Source organism: Tachypleus tridentatus, chromosome 11, assembly GCF_004210375.1.
Source record: "Tachypleus tridentatus isolate NWPU-2018 chromosome 11, ASM421037v1, whole genome shotgun sequence".
Lineage (NCBI taxonomy): Eukaryota > Metazoa > Arthropoda > Merostomata > Xiphosura > Limulidae > Tachypleus > Tachypleus tridentatus.
In genome coordinates, this window is record NC_134835.1 from 10,835,805 (window position 1) to 10,850,274 (window position 14,470).

The window sequence follows — 14,470 nt, forward strand, 5'->3', positions numbered from 1 at the left end:
GGACCCAGTAGATGTTGTCTTCTCTTGTTTATGTGAACCTATCTTGATGGCTGGTACATCATATCCTTTCATATTCATTGCACAGAGAACTTTTATCAATTGTTATCTTGTCACCATTATTCTGTACACTCACATCCACTTTGTTAACTAATATTTCACTCACATCCACTTTGTTAACCAATACCCTACTTACATCACTTTGTTAACCAATACTTCACTCACACCACTTTGTTAACCAATATCTCACTCACATCCACTTTGTTAACCAATATTTCACTCACATCCACTTTGTTAACCGATACTTCACTCACAACCACTTTGTTAACCAACACCCTACTCACACCACTTTGTTAACCAATACTTCACTCACACCACTTTGTTAACCAATACTTCACTCACATCACTTTGTTAACCAATACCTTACTCACATCACTTTGTTAACCAATACTTCACTCACATCCACTTTGTTAACCAATACTTCACTCACACCACTTTGTTAACCAATACTTCACTCATAACCTTTTTGTTAACCAATACTTCACTCACATCCACTTTGTTAACCAATACTTCACTCACATCCATTTTGTTAACCAATACTTCACTCACATCACATTGTTAACCAATACTTCACTCACATCCACTTTGTTAACCAATACTTCACTTACATCCATTTTGTTAACCAATACCCTACTCACACCACTTTGTTAACCAATACTTCACTCACACCACTTTGTTAACCAATACCTCACTCACATCCATTTTGTTAACCAATACTTCACTCACATCCACTTTGTTAACCAATACTTCACTCACACCACTTTGTTAACTAATACTTCACTCATACCACTTTGTTAACCAATACTTCACTCACATCCACTGTGTTAACCAATACTTCACTCACATCCACTGTGTTAACCAATACTTCACTCACATCCACTTTGTTAACCATTACTTCACTCACACCACTTTTTTAACCAATACCTCACTCACATCCACTGTGTTAACCAATACTTCACTCACATCTATTTTGTTAACCAATACTTCACTCACACCCACTTTGTTAACCATTACTTCACTCACATCCACATTGTTAAGCAATACTTCACTCACACCACTTTTTTAACCAATACCTCACTCACATCCACTGTGTTAACCAATACTTCACTCACATCTATTTTGTTAACCAATACTTCACTCACATCCATTTTGTTAACCAATACTTCACTCACAACCACTTTGTTAACCAATATTTCACTCACACCACTTTGTTAACCAATACTTCACTCACATCCACTGTGTTAACCAATACTTCACTCACATCCACTTTGTTAACCATTACTTCACTCACACCACTTTTTTAACCAATACTTCACTCACACCACTTTGTTAACCAATACTTCACTCACATCCACTTTGTTAACCAATACTTCACTCGCATCCACTGTGTTAACTAATACTTCACTCACATCCACTTTGTTAACCAATACTTACTCACATCTACTTTGTTAACCAATACTTCACTCACACAACTTTGTTAACTTATACTTCACTCACATCCACTTTGTTAACCAATACTTCACTCACACCACTTTGTTAACCAGTACTTCACTCATACCACTTTTTTAACCAATACCTCTCTCACATCCACTGTGTTAACCAATACTTCACTCACATCTATTTTGTTAACCAATACTTCACTCACACCACTTTGTTAACCAATACTTCACTCACATCTACTGTGTTAACCAATACTTCACTCACATCCACTTTGTTAACCATTACTTCACTCACATCACTTTGTTAACCAATACTTCACTCACATCCACTTTGTTAACCAATACTTCACTCACATCCACTTTGTTAACCAATACTTCACTCACATTCATTTTGTTAACCAATACTTCACTCACATCCACTTTGTTAACCAATACCATACTCACACCACTTTGTTAACCAACACGTCTGTCAAGGTCCTTATATCATTGTTGACCACATGTAACTCTTTATGATTATCTTCCTTTTTTTACATTTATGCTCTTTGATGTTAAACTTGTTTTGTTTTCTTATGTCATTGAATACTTCTCGTTTTATTGTTCTTCTAACACTAACAGGTTCGATAAATATTTACGATCATAATGTTTCGTTTTCTCTATAGAAAACCTAACAAAAACAAATAACACTTTGTGTAGATATTAGATGTATTGATACTTACTGTGTGGTTTGAATTCATATTAACTTGCGTGTTTCTTAGAGTTGATATATTCGTGATTTGATATATAAAAACTCAGGTTGGATTACGCTATAACTTAAAGGCCAGTCGTTTGGTCCAGTGTTTAAGGAAATAATATTCTGTTCACTTGAAGTTTTTAACACATGATTAGATTTATAAAGAATTTCATTTACACGATTATCAGTTAAGTAAAATATGCTTAGATAGTAATCATAAAACATTTATATTTTACAATATTATAGCTGGGCAAGGTAGAAATACTGCCTGAAATATGCAGTTATTATTGTGTAAACCCGGTTTTAAATGGTTCCTGAACTATTATATTTAGATCACTAATATACTCTTACCAGTGGAGAACCTCGAGACAAATGGAACTATCCTATCCCAACAGAATGGTCATAATTGGCACATATCTCTCAAATAACGTCATAGGAACGTGATATCACTGAAAACTAATATACGAATTTGACTACTTTCTTTCGATTCTGTGTCGCAACAGTAACTGGGCATCTCATCCAAGATTGACCGAAATGTATGCAACCTCAACTAGATAACGTATCAGTACACGAAGAATAAAAATGGCCTTTAAAAAACTGAACTATGTGTATTTAGTTTGGAGAAAAATACAAAAAAAGCTTGCCTACAAATACATGAAGAATACGCTATGTAGACCAATAGCACGTGCAGAATATTGTCATTCACAGATTATTCGAACTTCACCCTTCAGTCAGATAAAAAGCGTATATTTATTTAGAATCGCACTTGTTCTATGAATTATGACTTTAATTGTTTAAATGTTTTTAATGTTGTTTAAACTAAATATACATTATAAGGACCACAACCTATGACCCGTCTTGCAACTTTATGCAGAAAGAATTGCTTTCAGTTCACTCACAGTTTAATGGGTAATACCCCATCTTGATAAAAAAATATTGAACAAACGGGGTCACCGCGAAGGTCATCTGGTTTTTACTCTAATCGAACACGCTTTGAGAGATGTGCACCATTAGAAAAAGAGATAATAGGTGATAAAAAGATTAATATTTTGGATAAATAATCTATAATACCTCGTTATCTTATAAGAGTTCTAACGATAAACATACAAATTTGATGGCAGGAACTTATGAACATATTCAACATTAAAGTAAGATATATAAAAGATATTAAACCACCTGTAGCTAATGTTACTTTAAAAACATACGTGAAATGACCAATGATTTTCATTTTATACCACGTGACAGGGTATCAGAGGCGCTAAAGACAAAAACAAGACGACAAGATCACAATACAGTTATTTTATGCAGTGTCTTGGAGATTGTCCTAAAAATAGTAAATTATTTTCTACGGTGCTGTTATTATTTTTTTTATAAGTGAACTGTTATGATTGGTTTAAAATACTTCATAAAGAAGGGATTTTTTTTCGTACCCAAATAAGAAATTACCCATCAAAATAAAAGAAAACTTCAGAGGTTTGTCACGAAAAAGTTGTCAACTTGTTGTTGTTTTTTTACCAATTCAGAAAGATTTCGAATAATTTTTTGGCAATTCTTACTAAATCTTATTAAAGCCTATGTTATATTATTAAAATATACTTGTTAATAGTAGGCCTAGAATTTTCTGCACTTACAATGCGTGTTTCAATTCTCGCTAGTGTTCTGTTGTGAAGCCTCTCCGTCATCAGTGGAGGAAAGTATGTTTAATCTACTTCATTCTTCTAAACGCCTGCTATACTGTAGGGTTAGCTCTGTATAAAGATGAAAAGTGGCGCACGTGCTGTGTACAGGTTTGTTCAAATCTTTATATTCAAGGCAGACATGAAAATTTTGTGTTGGAGTTTGTCATGACTAACAGAAACAGTTGTTGAAAGCAAACTAATAAAACAGTGTTTTAACCTGTTCAGTGCCGTAGACGAGATAACTCGTCCAAGCCGATCGGTAACACAGTGCCACGGACGAATTAATTCGTTCTGAATAATACCTACCTTTAACGCTAAATGTCAGCACCATACATGCATTTGACTAACTTACAAACTGTTTCACTTTCGATCCAAAATGGCTTCACGAAAAAAGTTACAAAAGTAAGACGCATTAAAATTGTATTGTAGCAGCTGAAATATTTGGCAGTCAACAGGTTAAAGTGTGACAAGTAAAAAGTCATGTTTGGTGAAGAGTACCATACAGTTTTGATCTCTCTTTTTTTAACGTGTATGAACGATTTTGAACATGAAACATTATTTATTTTTAAAGTGTTAAACATATTGCTCAAGGTACCTAAAACTACATGCATATATTCGATTGTTGTCTACAGTAACAGGCTGGTCCATTGTAATCTATTCCCGTGTTTCAAACCACATAAAACAGGTTATCTAAATCTTTAATAATATACATAATACAAAGGTATTTCATTGTCATTTACTGTGATTTTCTCTTTCAATTTAGCTTCGTAGTTTAGCATTAAACTTAGGACTAGTCTTAAAATAAATTTAATAGACTCTTCCCGGTCTTAAAGTATAAACAACGGCTACTTTATAAGTTCTTTCTTCACTTGTATAAACCATACATACTGGTAAAAACTAACTTCATTTTATTCGACAGTGTTATTTGCAGTAAAGGTTAGACCTCAGTTTCAAAGTTTTATAAGTATTATACATAATACATAAGCTGTTGAACATTCAATTCTGTAAACGTTTAGTTCACGTTACACCATGAAATAAACAGTATGTAGGAAACTGTTGTGAGAAGGAAACACGCTCGACGCTTACGTGTTTTTATCACACCTTACTATAGCTACCACTGCAGAGAGAAAAGTATATTATATAAAAAAAAAGCCATATTCATAATTCACAGTGACATGCGAATTTGTATTTAGCATTCTTGTTTTCTCTTTCGGTTGTCAGTTCGTAGAATGAGGCCTAATAATTAATAGTTTCTGTAGCTCTGGATACATTGTACTCGCTCTTTAGGACTAATATGTTTCAATCCATAGCGTAAAATATTAAACAGTAGCATCAGTGTTATACTATTGAATATTTTTTTCCATTATTTCGAAGATGTGCACACTACACAATACAGCAGAAAATAGCAAGCATCTATAACGAATGGTGTATTTTTAACTAAGTATCTGATAGTAGGGTGAAAAACGTGCTGAGGAGCAGAGCAACGAATAAATAATGCGTACCTAATGACACCCAGTCAACAACACCCTAAAACCCAAGGTAATAGATTGTCTTTCACTTTTATAATGCACTCGGAACTTAAAATACGGGAATTAATTTGTATCACCGTGCCAATCTGCACCGAAATAATTAATGATATAAATAATAGAAAATTATCCATCCTTCTGATAAACGTTTTAGTGGTTGAGCAATATAAACACGTGGACAAGCACTGTTATCTTGGTGAAAACAACATAAAGTACTTAGAAAATATTAAAAAATGAAGAGTCAATAAAAAACCTGCACATGAGAGGGTTAAATTTGTTGTGTCTGAATTTCGCACAAAGCTACCCAAGGGCTATCTGCGCTAGCCGTCCCTAATTCAGAAGTGTAAGACTAGAGGGAAGGCAGCTAGTCATCACCACCCACCGCCAAATCTTGGGCTACTCTTTTACCAAAGAATAGTGGGATTGACCGTCACATTATAACGCCCCCACAGCTGAAAGGGTGAGCATGTTTGGTGCGACCGGAATTCGAACCCGAGACCTTCGGATTACGAGTCTAACACTTCTAAATTAGGAACGGCTAGCGCAAATAGCCCTCGTGTAGTTTTGCGCTAAATTCAAAACAAAGAAACAAACAAACAAGTATTTAAATTTTTAACTACGTCAAGAGCTTATTTGTTTGTTTGAATTTAGCGATAATCTACACAATGACCTAGCTGTAATCTGCCCTCAAAGGATATAGAAACCTGGTTTCTAGCTTTCTTAGTCTGTAGGCATTCCGCTGTGCCAGTGGGGTCTGTCATATCATCTACAAATAACAAGAACTTATAACAAAGTCGCTGAAGTTATGCTTTAGGACAGGGGTGGGCAACCACGTGGCCATTGGCCACATGTGCCGATTGGATAGCACAATTGTAGCCAGCTCGAGTTTAGGAATCAACTTTTTGCATCATATTTTTTATAGCATATTTGGTAATCAGCAACTACACTGCTCCATGTCATCGCTAATGTCGCGCGCTTCATCACTGCCACAGACTCCTCCCATTTTGTAACGTCAGCCTTGTTTAGATGTTTGTTATCGAGGGTGCGTTGTTTTGCATGCGCTTGCAAACATTTTTATTACGCGGCTTTCAAATGTTTAAACGTATGTTGTTTTTAATCCCATAACATGGATAAGTGAATAATTGGAAAACGAAAGAATCCAGATGATGGTGGATACCCAGAAAATAAAGACAGTTTAACTGATTCTGTCATTATTGACGTAAAGAGAATGGCACGTGACTGGGAAAACGTGAAACGAGAATTTAAAGAAAGTTGAGAGTTGAAATTTGTAGTGATTGAAGTAAATAATAAACCAGTGTATCTTTTGTGTAACAAAGGTTTCAGTAATAATAAAGTGTACAACAATTTTCACAACGAATTTGATGTAAATTTCCAATTAATAGCAAAAATTATATGAATGAAATTAGTCGTCTGAAAGCACAACTTCATGCACAAATGTGAGGCCTAAAAACATTTTTGTAATCAATAGAACTAGTTACGTTAGCGAGTTATATAGTAGCTTGGATTCTAGCTCAAAAAGATAAATAATTTTTCTGATGCTGAACTGGTAAAAGAAATATTGATTGTTGTAAGTGAAACTCTGTTGGAGAATTATGATCCAGAGATAGCAGATGATATTTTTCAACAGATAAATAATTTGCAATTAAGTCGAAGAGCAATTGTCCACAGAATGCTAGAGTTAGTGAAATACATAGAAAATAAGTTGTTTGAACAACTAAAAGACTGTTTGTATGTTTTTCTTTTGCACTAGATGAGTCAACAGATGTCAGTGACACTGTACAGTTGATATTTTGGGTTCGATATGTAACTTCAAATCTTCAGGTAAGGGAAGAAATGTTTGGCTTTTGTGGATTACGAGATCGAACATGTAGAAAAAAAAACATCTTTGATGAATTTCTTCAAATGTCAAAAAATTCAATTTGTATTTAAAAAAAACTAGTTTTATCACGACAGATGGCGCTCTCGCCATGACTGAGGCAAAATTAGGATTTGTTTCTGTTTAGAAACGGCCCGGCATGGCCAAGCGTGTTAAGGCGTGCGACTCGTAATCCGAAGGTCACGGGGTTCGAATCCCGGTTCCACCAAACATGCTCGCCCTTTCAGCCGTGGGGCGTTATAATGTGACGGTCAATCCCACTATTCGTTGGTAAAAAAGTAGCCCAAGAGTTGGTGGTGGGTGGTGATGACTAGCTGCCTTCCCTCTAGTCTTACACTACTATATTAGGGACGGCTAGCGCAGATAGCCCTCGAGTAGCTTTGCGCGAAAATTCAAACAAACAAACAAATAAATACTCTTACACATTCTCACATAATTTTTTCTTATAACATCAAACGTCAGATCCATCCCTCCGATCTCAGTCAGGATTCAATTTCCATTGAATTTCATACAATTTTTATGTTTCTCCTCCTGTAATCATGTTCTTCATTTTGCCAATTTTACAATTTTTTTCGCTGATTCTTATAAGTACAGCAAACTAAACAGGCCTACGTAAGACATTATTTTCACCAGTTCTCACCATTTCAACCATTTTCAAAGTGGGCGTGGCTACTCTTCCTTCCGACACTTTCAGAATCAACTGATTTTCATCTGACTATAGCATGACTCTCCCCTCGTCTTTCATTCATTTGGACACGAGATATTAATTTCCAATACCAGCTTTAACATAACACGATAATAGTTCTACAGGAAGTAATGCTTCAACGTCTACTGAAAATAAATTATCTAAGTATAACGGATGAAAGCATTGCCTAGGTCCATAAGTCTATGTGTAAATGCGGCGACATAAAGACGATAGTTATAGAATTAGGTCGAGTATCGTTAGAAGACTAATTATGTTTTTATGAGCCATCAAGAGAATACCTGTTTTTATGAGCCATCAAGAGAATGCCTGTTTTTTTGGCCATCAAGAGCCGAATTTAAAAAAAACAAGACATTATTTCTGTAGAAATACGAGTTTGAAACACAAGTATTATATAGACAGTAAATATAAAACGTGTGTGCCTAGATTTTCTAACTCGTGTATTTAGTAATAATAAGAGTTGTATGAAGTTTTGCCATTGGTCGTGCTTTATGAATTGTGTATTATACAATTTTATGTTTAACGAAATTCCAAAACAAACAAAGATGAAAACAAAGTAAGAGACGAGCGAGGATGAAAAAAGTTAAGATGTGAGAGAGAGACACTGATAAACCTAGAGAGGCACAGAAACAGAGTAACATCCTGCCAGTCAGAAAGTAACATTCTGTTTCTAAATTTATAGGTTACTGGTGCCTGCTATTAAAAACCATTGTTATCCTGCTTACATCAGTTGAGTCAGTTTGTGACAGAAACTAAAACAATAAAGTTGGTGTACATATGAAGGGAAGCTAAGTGAAGAAAGATAATAATCATAACGTATTCGTTCTGGTCAATCATATAAGTAATAGAACATATCGGGTCACATTAAGAATATATATATATACATAGAAATAGATAATCAGAGACACAGATCAAAATAATAATTATCGAATATAATACTTTCAGAATTGTAAAAGAAATAAACAAACAATGTCTCATATCATTAGTTTTATACTGTAATTAACCCATGTTATCAAGTGGACTCGACCTAAACCACTGAAGTATAAACTCAGTTTGATGGACCCGTAAAGAACTAGCCTTATCTATATTACGTCATTATTCACGTGACCTATAACAGCAAATCAGCAATCAGGTAAGGCAGGTTTGATATTTATAACTATTTTTAATACAATAACTGAGAGCTAGTACTTAAACAAACTCGTTATATTAATAGTTTTAAGCTTACGTACTTGTTAAGTGTACTGTATTAAATGTTACAGGTTTTTTTAACAAGTAAAATGTCTTTTTTAGGATAGGTACGACATGCCAATCACTGGAACAATCGTTATCCAAGACTTGTGTGCCAAATAACTACTGCACCAATGACCAAAATGTGAACTTATTCTCAAATCGAATCTTACTTGCTGTAAAAGATATAACTTGCAATATGATAACCTTGTTCTGTGCACACATGAACAAGTGGTTAGGTGCTTGACTTGCAATGTGTGTGTTGTGGGTACGAATCTACCTGTCACACCAAACACGTTCACCCTTTTATCCATGGGGGCGTTATATTTTGACTGTTGGTAGTAAAGCAACCCAAGAGTTGGCGGTGGGTAGTAATAACTATCACTCTTCTCATCGCTAAATGAACGCTCTCTAGTAGCTTTGTGCGAAATTAAAAAACACAACCAAACCCATATGAACACGAACTATTTCATTGATTCACCAGGTGGGTCAGATTTATCACTTTTTTTTTTTTTAATAACTAACGACATAACCATATTCGATAAATGTTACATAGTAAACGAAAATATGACATCTAAACGTAACGAAATGGGTATATCTTCCCTACTTTGCTAAAGAACAACAATTTCTAACTCAGAAAATGACTAACAGGTGGAAATGTATTGGTTGTTTGTTTTGGAATTTCGCACAAAGCTACTCGAGGGCTATCTGTGCTAGCCGTCCCTAATTTAGCAGTGTAAGACTAGAGAGAAGGCAGCTAGTCATCACCGCCCACCGCCAACTCTTGGGCTACTCTTTTACCAATGAATAGTGGGATTGACCGTCACATTATAACGCCCCCACGGATGAAAGGGCGAGCATGTTTGGTGCGACGGGGATTCAAACCCGCGACCCTCAGATTACGAGTCGTACGCGCTTGGCCATGCCGGGCTCTGGTGGAAATGTAAAAAGTGGCGTATTTATCTCTAATAACGTTAGTTATTTTTTAAAAAAAAATCCATGTATATTTTTTGTATTCTTATGCAGTTCAAACATAATGTAACAGGTATTCACAAGCTGTCTTCCTACATGATTATATATGATGAAAGGTTAAATTTTTTTTTTCTCATAAAGTTTTAGGTATATGGAAATGAGAAAGTCTAAAATCTGTACTATGTGTATTCTGCCAGCTGTTCTCCTATTTTATAATTTTATTAACCATTTGTCAGCCGTTCTGCAACAGCTCAGCTTAAAACTTTAAATGGCAGTATTTTTATCATAGCTATCTAACATTCTATTTACTTTCTAAAATGGCAATGTGGACAACCTCTCCAGATGACAGTTGTTTTTTTATCGATACACATGCTTAACACCAAAATCACGTTGGATATCACTATTTCCCGCTATGAACTACTAACATGATAGAGAATAAACAGTCAGTAACCCCCACACCCCCACAGACTACATTTGCTCCCCTTCCTTAGACATTATGTACAAGTATACTCGAGAGTGACGTTCAGTTTTCTCCATGATGTTCTGATGTCATGTTTATTCTCTATATTCCATTCTTAGGTAAGTAGGAGTGCTTCTGATGTCATGTTTATTCTCTATATTCCATTCTTAAGTAAATAGGAGTACTTCTGATGTCATGTTTATTCTCTATATTCCATTCTTAGGTAAGTAGGAGTACTTCTGATGTCATGTTTCTTCTCTATATTCCATTCTCAGGTAAATAGGAGTATTTCTGATGTCATGTTTATTCTCTATATTCCATTCTTAGGTAAGTAGGAGTACCTCCTGAAGCAAAATTTATTTGCTCCTGTTGTCTAGTTGGTCCGTAGGATCGTGATCAGAAGTGGAGTTCGTTTGACCCTTTTCCTAGTAGGTATTTAGGTACTTCTGAGCATACTTTGAAGCAAAGACTCGTTTGTCTTATTCTCTAGTAGGTATATGCAAGTTAGTTTAGGAGCGATGCTAGTTTGTCTTATTCTCTAGTAGGTATATGCAAGTTAGTTTAGGAGCGATGCTAGTTTGTCTTATTCTCTAGTACGTTAACAAGAATGCTTTCAAATATGAAGTTTATTTAATCTTGTATCTTAGTAGGTATTTATGTGAATCTTTAGAAGTGGAGTTTCCTCTATTGTCAAATAGGTATGTAGAAGTAGGTAGAGAAGCGAAGATGGTTAATCTTATAACACTGTGTAACACAAATTTTGTTCCTGTATAGTATGTGTTATTTCTTAATAACTTATGTTGTAAAAGTACAGAAAATGACCATTATTCCCTTCAAACTTTGCTTTTGTAACCTGGATAATGAAATTTAGAAATTAACCAATTTTCTATGTAAAAACAGGCAAATTTGCACATTTTCATTTACATAAGGTGTGAATAAAACAACATATGAATCAAGATTTACATGTATTTATACCAAAGTATTCAAAAATGTTTAGAAGTGAACAGTTTTTCGAGATTTGTGACTGTAATGTAAATTACTTTCACGTATAAGCCCCCAAATAGAGTATCCCATCATGTTTTCGTTATACGCTCCCAGGTCATGAAAACAAAGTTTGAAGATAAAAATAGGTCTTTTCCATTTACTTTAGACACAAGCAGTTGGAAAATAACACTTTCTGCCCTGGAACAATAAAAAGTTAAAATTTTGTTACATATTGTTATCTAGTAACATGTACAACAGTAACGATGGTTTGATCTAATTATCTAGTACATAGATACAGAAGTAAAGATGGTTTGCCTGTGTTCTACACAAGGTATGTATGAATAGGTACAAATCAAAAGTTTATTTTCCCATAATTCCAAGTAATTTCTTAGAACTGTATTATTAAAGGAAGATTGTTTTTTTTCCCTACTATCAAGTATGAATCCATAAGTATGTACACAAATCAAATATGAAGTATGTTTACCCATATTCTCTCTTTTTATGTAGCAAGACGTTCAGAACTGAAGTATATTTACCATTGTAAATACGAAGGATTATATTCAGAGGTGAAATGAGTTTTCTCGTATTCCTTTGAACTTTTGTTGTGTATTTTTTATATAAATACCTTCTACATTTGTCGATAGTGTAGGTACCTTCTATATTTGTCGATAGATGTTTGAGCCATAAATATTTGGATTCACAATTCCTAATACATAATGTCATGAACCATAAATCTACGGATTCACATTTTGAAATTGCTAACAACCTACCACTCTATGATTCTGGTACAAATATTTTGAGTTGTTGTAAAGTACTTTAAGAGCAATTACTTGTGATTATTTTGTCATGTTGGTAAAGTGCACACTTTGTCTGACGTGGATTCGAACTCGCGACTCCATTTGCGAGTCGAGCGCCCTAACCACCTGGCCATGCCGGGGCAACTCGAGTCTTCTTCCTGAAAATAGTGCTTGTAACTCATAGCTGGCTTTATGATAAAACAATCAAACTATATGGTTATAAACTTTAAGAAGTAAAACGTTTCTTAGTATACTTTACCGCCTTCGCGAATAAATTTAGGTTGTTGTTGTTGTTTTAAATTAAGCACAAAGCTACTACACAATGGGCTATCTGTGCTCTGCCCACAACGGGTATCGAAACCCGGTTTTTAGCGTTGTAAGTCCGCAGACATTCCGCTGAGCCACTGGGAGGCATAAATTTAGGATACTTCAGTTACTAAACAATTATTGTAATTGATTTGGCTTTACTCTAATAGCGTGTTTCTACCCTTTAGAACGGAATATCTAAAAATGTAGAATATTCTTGGTAACATAACGCATGGTCCCTCATCATGACTGACATAGATACAACCCTTGAAGTTCGATTTACTATCCTTCTTTATATTTAGGCTTTTAAAAATAGTCAGATGTTTAATTCTCAATGATCTCATAAAAATAAATAGCTGGTTGAAAGAAGGTTCAACTCATCATCTTGAAGGTAAGGAATTTAAACGTGTGAAAGTGTTCTATCACATTTCTGGACATCAGTCGTGTTTCTTTCAAATTTTCCTTTTCTTCCTGTTGAATTTTTTCGCTCGGCCGCTCAGTGTTAAACGTCTTTTTTCAGGAATTAGAAACTTTTCAAATATTTTCAGTTGTCGAAATCTAATTTTACTATAGACTTGTATAACTTTTGAACAATATTATTGTTAAAGATCTACTACCAGTGTATAAATATATACATTGCTGCCACGAAGTCTTCTATTATTGTTTTATTAGTGTAAGAGGGTATATTATATAAAACGTACTCTGAGTTGAATATCCTATTGTCAGTATGCTTAGGATGTTTTATTAGAGTGCAAGTGTTCGATAGTATTGTGTATAAAACATTTATGAATAATCTATTAGGCAGTAACAATCTTAATTGACATGTTCTAGATAAATTAAAATATATAAAAAAACTGAAAATAAAACCTAAAGTTTCTTGTAGCAATGAGGATTAAAACAAATAAAAAACTTCCTCACGTTATTAAACTAACATGTTACATAAACTGTTTAACACTTTTAGCTTAAATACGATTGAATTAACTGCAAAAAAAAAATAGATATGTCAATACTGAGATGTTTCTACCAACTACCAACGCTTCCTATTTATTTTAAGCTAAGTAATAATAAATATACAATTCCTTGGACTAATTCTGTCCAGAAATGTTACCATTTAAATAAAATTTTATGGCATCTTTTCACTTATCTAAATTCCCGCCAGTCAACAGAATGGTCATATTTCGGAATGCTCGTATAACTTATTCATAGAATTACACCGTTAGCAATTACTGAATTTCGTTGGTACCTGTATTAATTCATACATAGGTATGCACTTGTGTATTGTTGGACTTTATGAAAAGTCACCGTCTTCGTTTTAACAAGAAATTTTACACGAAACGTGAAATATTACACTCTGGCTGATCAAGCACAATCTTTTAACTGCTAAAATTCAGTAAAAACGTTTCTCTCCTATAGGATGTATTCATGGGAGAAATCTATCATTTCGTACCACTTGAACTGCTTGTGTGTCAGTTAGAATACTCTCATCAAATAACTCTGAAGAAAACATTTGAAACCTCACGAGAGGTAACTAAGTGTGTTCTAGTGCCATCCTTCTCTTCAGCTAGCTAACACAAGATTATCTGATCACTAAATTAAGCTTCTCAGACAACATCTACGATAGTCAGTGCTAAATATATCTTTTGAGTCATGAAACTCCTTAAAGATAAGACAAGCAAGTTGTTATCATCACAGC